At 43.1% G+C, this 5,560-nt stretch overlaps 1 long non-coding RNA gene across 3 annotated transcripts; it reads left to right on the top strand.

Moving 5' to 3' along the window:
• The first annotated feature begins 556 nt into the window (after positions 1-556).
• On the top strand, positions 557-5,311 carry LOC119359126. 3 transcript variants are annotated; one of them, XR_005172386.1, is made up of 7 exons: positions 557-868; positions 967-1,208; positions 1,366-1,636; positions 1,748-2,104; positions 2,389-2,560; positions 2,648-4,781; positions 4,895-5,311. It is a non-coding gene; the product is annotated as an uncharacterized LOC119359126 (long non-coding RNA). The 3 variants fall into 3 exon arrangements; XR_005172389.1 differs by lacking the exon at positions 2,648-4,781 and having other exon boundaries at positions 4,895-5,303; XR_005172384.1 differs by lacking the exon at positions 4,895-5,311 and having other exon boundaries at positions 3,013-3,652.
• The last annotated feature ends 249 nt before the right edge of the window (positions 5,312-5,560 follow it).

Raw genomic sequence — 5,560 nt, 5'->3', positions numbered from 1 at the left:
ATTATTTTGACAAGAAAACACAAATGCATGTGTCTACCAGTTTGTAGTACTAAATGGCCTCTAGGTTTAGCCGCTTGAAGATGGTAACATAGGCTTTGTTCAAGCAACATGAACGACGATCTACCGATAGAATGCTAAGCCGGGGGTAATGCCTTCTTTCCTGAAAAACTACACTGGTATTTAAAATGGAGAAAAGACTAAGTACACACACTTTTTATGAACAAAGATATCCAAAGGGCGTTTTAATCTAATACTCCCTTCTAAACTAATATAAGATGTTTCCACAGTTCAATTATCAAGGAAAATGACCAGTACAGTTTTAAGACAACTGGACGCAAAACAACCAGTACAAAATTTCTTCTGTTCATTGTCTGAATTAGAAAAGAAAGAAGATTCTAGCAACATGCATGCATCTTCTTAAAGAAGCTAGGGACGTGGAGTAACTGCACGCGAGCTCATATGAGCTCGCTATCCACAGCGTTGGTGAGTGCGTGCGGATCTGTGCCAATATATTATACAAGCTCGACTGGTCTCCAGGAAAATGAGCACTGTTGCGAAATACGTATCCGGCAGATGTGGGGTAGTGGGCCTAGGTGACGGGGAACAGAAGGCGGAGTAGACGCGCGGTTGGACGGCCGTTCCCCGCCGGCGAGGTGTTCCATGGATCAGAATCGGAGCCGCCGTCTGATCCGTGGATCGAAAAAATCGCTATACGGTGGGGACGCACCAGCCTCGAATTGAATGTACCAGCGAGTTCTCGACCAGAGAACGAGTGGGGTTTGTGAAGCGGAGGAGTGCGATTAGGGGGCAAGGAGCAGCGGCGGCGGCGGCGATCCACCATGGAATTCCTGATGCAGCCCATCGGCAGGTACGTGGACCCTTCCTTCTCCGGCGAGGTTGTCGGCATTTTTTTCGTGCGGCGGTGTGCCTGAGTGCAAGCGATTTTGGTTGCTTCACGTGATTTAGATCTGCTGTGTTGGAGGAGGTTGGAGAGAGTTTGATGTCTGCCCCGGTAGTTGTGAATGGCGGCCTACTGGCGTACCAGACGGAGCCTGAGCCGGCGGCCATGGAACCGGCGGTGTCGGTGCAGGAAAGGATGGTGAAAGCAGAGAGGTGCAGATCTTGTCGGGCAAGAGGTAGCACTCCCCTCCGACGTCTGAACTGTCAACTGGGAAGATGAATCCCGAAGCACCCGGGTGAAATAAGAGGTGAGTACAGTACAGGAGCTTGACTGTCTGTCGTTAATTCAGTTAGATGTTGTAGTGTGGGGATGAAGAACAGAGGCACATATAGTCTCCTAGGTTCAGAAAGAAGGTAGTTCAGTCCATTCAGTTAACTGATGGTAAATTGATTGGGTGGTTGCAGGCTTAGGACCGGAGCTGCAGCACCAAGCAGGGGTGCCATGCCCTACTCGGATCAGTGCGTTCGAGAAGGCTATGAGGTGTTTTGCAGAGAACCCGATAGAGAATGTGATCACACCTGTACTGTACTTGGCACCTCATTCGACTTTGTGGGTGAGGCCTATGACTTCTACAACCTGTATTCATGGGAAAAAGGTTTTGGCATACGGTACGGGAAGATCCGGCTAAATGTGGAGTGGACGAAATGCATGCAAGATATATTCTGTGGTTGTGAGGTGAGTCAAATTTTTGATGCCATCGTTCATGAATGTTGGGTGCAGCGGATACATTCAAGTGTATTCTTTGTACTGGCATCTGATTAAAAGGTTTTTCATACCCTGATGCAGGGTAAAGCAGGTGTAGAGAACACAAGGCTCATGCAGATGTGAATGCCCTGCACTGATAATACTTCTACTGGGAAGAAGACAATGGGTGGTATATCGTAGAGCATAGAGAGAATCATAACCATTCACTTTCCCCTAATTTCGGTGAGACAATCCATTGGCCATCACATAAGCATATTGACATGTACAACTGAGATCTCATAAAGCAAATCAGGCAAAACAATGTCAACGAGTTTCCGGCACGTCGGGGCTGGGGACTTCTCTCCCCCTGAATTTGCTGCGCACTTCCATGGACGCCGAGAAGAGGTTGGGAGAGAGTGGAGGCCCTGGGAAGAAGATGATGCCATTGCCCATCAGCAGGTAAAAGCTGTAACATTGCCCTGTGTTGAGTATTATGTTTATTTAGGAAATATGAGATAGACTAGGATATGTTCCGGCTTGTCTTGTACTCCAAGTTGACCATGTACTCCTATATATATGCCCACGAGGCTCAAGCAATACAACGAACAACAATTTCACCAAAACCCTCTCTCCCTTCTAACACCCTGATTTCCTACAAATTGCAGCGCACACTTGCCAATTTTGAGTCTGTCCTGTAATTTGATTCTCGCCAGATTCCCTTTGACATAGGAGCTGGTTTGCAGGACGGTGGCGCCTATCGGCAGTCTAGAGCAATCGTCGGCTGCAGCGGTGAGCGCGGCCGCACATATCCGTGAGGAACAAGCAGGCGTGAAATGGAGGATGGCAAAGCTCGTCCACGGTATTGGAGCTGTCGACCGGCATGGTGAATCCGCAAGCCCCGGGGTGGACATAAAGGTGTGTGCGGTTTAGAAATTCGTATATACTTTGGTTGTGTCTGATAGCACTATTGCTGAGATTCTTTTCCTCTGAAATCTGGATCAGATTTGTGCGGGATGTAGATTTGTGGCAACTAGTTATGGAATGGTGGACCTCAGCATCTCGAAAAGGGGAAAATGACGTGATGATTTTGTTGTTGTGTACAGTATAACTAGAAACTAGTGTCCTTAGCAATCACCACCATTCAACTGTTCCCAATCCACATATGATTAACGGTGTTTTGGTTATTCATCGCAGGCTTGAAATGTACATATAGTTCAAGCATTTATTTCTAGAGCGATTGAACTATATATTGCTTTTCAGTTTATTCGTGTGGAGTGCTAGATTAATTACTTCCAAGTATATTTATAGATAACAATAGAAAACAGAAATCTGGGTTTTGTAACTTTTTTTCTGTTGGACCTGCATAGTGGATGCATGCCGTTGATCATCCACTGAGGCATCAAGATGAGCAACATCCTGATGGACAAGCAGCTGCGATCAAAGGTTTCAGACTTCGGGCTGTCGAAGCATGGTCACAGAGGAGTCCCACGCCAAAACCAATATCTGTGGCATGCTGGGCTAGATCCGCAGTCACTACTCAACAGCCTTGTACTTTTGTTGCTTTCATCTTGGGTCCTACGCACTTCTAGCTGATTGTTCGGTGATCTATACCTTTGTTCTCATGTTACAACTACAGGCCATTAGTTAGGCATAAAAGTGATTTCTTTGCGGCATGCAGGTTATGTGCAGTGTGTCCATGCCGTTAAAGAATCTCATATTGCTTTCAAACTTCTACCATAGATATTTATTTTCTTTGGCCTAGCTGGTTCTGATCATATCAAACCACTTAAGAAAGGCGCTACAGAATTTTGTCGATGGAGCTCACTCAAAATATTGGTTTATCATGTAATGTAACATCAATACCTTTTAGTCCAACTAGGATTTCTTTCATTATTGGATCTTAAGTGTTTGCTAGGATAAGTTAATCGTTCTTAAGGTAGCTTCAGTCATGGACCTTGAATAAGTGTGTCATTTATAATTTTATCAATTTATTTCCTGCACAGCTGATTTCTGGTATGCCATGGAGATATATTTTAGTGTTGCTCATGCTGTTGATTTGGTGTGGTATGTCTTATCTATCCATGTGCTGCTTTGAATGATTATTATTTATTATATTATCTATATAGGTTAGACAAATTTGTTAAATCTTACGATTTACATATTTCTCCTGATGCAGCCAATCACTATATTATTATTTCTTTGTGGATGGAGGACAAGCAATGCCTTTTTCCATTGGTTTTAACTTCTAAGTATGATGAACATGTTCGCTAACATCTATCACATGTAGAGGCAGTAGTAATGCATTCTGATGTTCAAATAAGATAAGCTGCTTGCATTGCGAGACATGTATGAAGGGGATCATCTCGACACCTTTTCCCTCCAGACCTCTATACTTTTTGGAAATTCGTGCAATATTTTTAGATCACAATTTACCTTTAAAATCTACCTATGACGATGGGCTGCATGAGGATAACCTGATTAACGATGAGCTCACCCGCGGTGTTGACAACCTCCTTATAATTTCTGAAACGATGTACAAAGATTAAATAAGGTTTAGTTACTTGCTTACACATCTATCATTGATCGAATAAAATGTGAAGAAAAAACTGTTGTTTATTGTCTTTGCACAATATAACGTATACTAAATACTTATGTGACACCTATTGTCCTCACTCCCATGTTTTTCCGCTCCAGTGCCGTTGTCTAGACTATGACCTCTGCCTTCTGATGTTTCGTTTTTCTCTGCTGCTAGGTATTTTTCTTGTATTCCTGGTTTTTTGTTTATACAGCTACCTTTTCCATTGGTTGCTCATTGGATTTGATGCATCTGACCTGTCCATCTCATTACTAGATACATTAGTCTCTCCATTGATGTTGTTGGGTGTGTTTATGTTTCTGTTCTTCACTGTCCTGGTTAGGAACAAGGTGTTTTACTAGCGCCAATGCTGCTTTCTGATGACGAAAAAGTTGTTTCCAATTGGTTTCTTAGGGTCGCTTTGATGAGCGTGCTGAGGAATTACAACCGGAACTCCCTCAGCGATAGTACAACTTTCATACATGCCGAACGCACCACTTCCTGATGTAGCCTTTGACTGATCTACCTTTAGTTATCTCAATTCGACCGCGAGTCAGAGAAGTATGAAGAGAAGATGACTAGAATTGCATGTTGCTGCTTGAATGATATTATCGAGGGCTGGAACCAGGGGAATTCTTGATAATAACCTTGTTTTGTTTTGTGATAAATGATAGGGGAGGCCGCTAATGAGGGCAAACTTAGCTATTGAGGACCATGCTGTGAAGATATACACAATGGCTATACTCAAGCAATTCGGACAATCCTGTATGAGTGCATCTGTTGTATGAAAGTTGTGCTTCTGATGCCATCTGTATCTGAAAGTTGCACTTCTGCCGACACATCTAGTGGAACATCAGTGGTATGATATAGTGTTGTTTGAACTGGGTGTTTAGTCTTTAGTTGATGCTGTGGAATACAATTGGTAGTAAGCTCTTCATTGTACTAGTGAATTTTCTTAAGCGTAGATGTGCAATGCAAATGATGTCTAGTTGAGCATTTTGGATTGAGTTTTCATAGATTTCCATTCTGCTGCCAGCCTTGGGTATCTGTTTTCAAATGATCTGCCTTACTACTTGTGGTGGTGTGAGTAAATGTTCATACAAAAAATGTTAGGCTCGTGACTGTTGCTACAAGTTTCAGAACTGCTTGTGTTCGTTGGTCATTGATTATTTTTTGTCAAATAACTAAATGTTACCAAATGTCGGGATGAGCATTGATTGTTTTTTTTACACATGTCCAAGCAGCACCACCTCCATTGAGAACAGTTTAAATTTTTGAATTATATATGGTTGGGCGGCGGCAATGTTTTGTGTATTAAAATAGTACTTGGGGTTTGTAGA

This window comes from Triticum dicoccoides, chromosome 1A (genome assembly GCF_002162155.2).
Source record: "Triticum dicoccoides isolate Atlit2015 ecotype Zavitan chromosome 1A, WEW_v2.0, whole genome shotgun sequence".
NCBI classification, from domain to species: domain Eukaryota; kingdom Viridiplantae; phylum Streptophyta; class Magnoliopsida; order Poales; family Poaceae; genus Triticum; species Triticum dicoccoides.
Note: the sequence above shows the minus strand (reverse complement) of the source record. Positions and strands in the feature narration are given on the sequence as shown.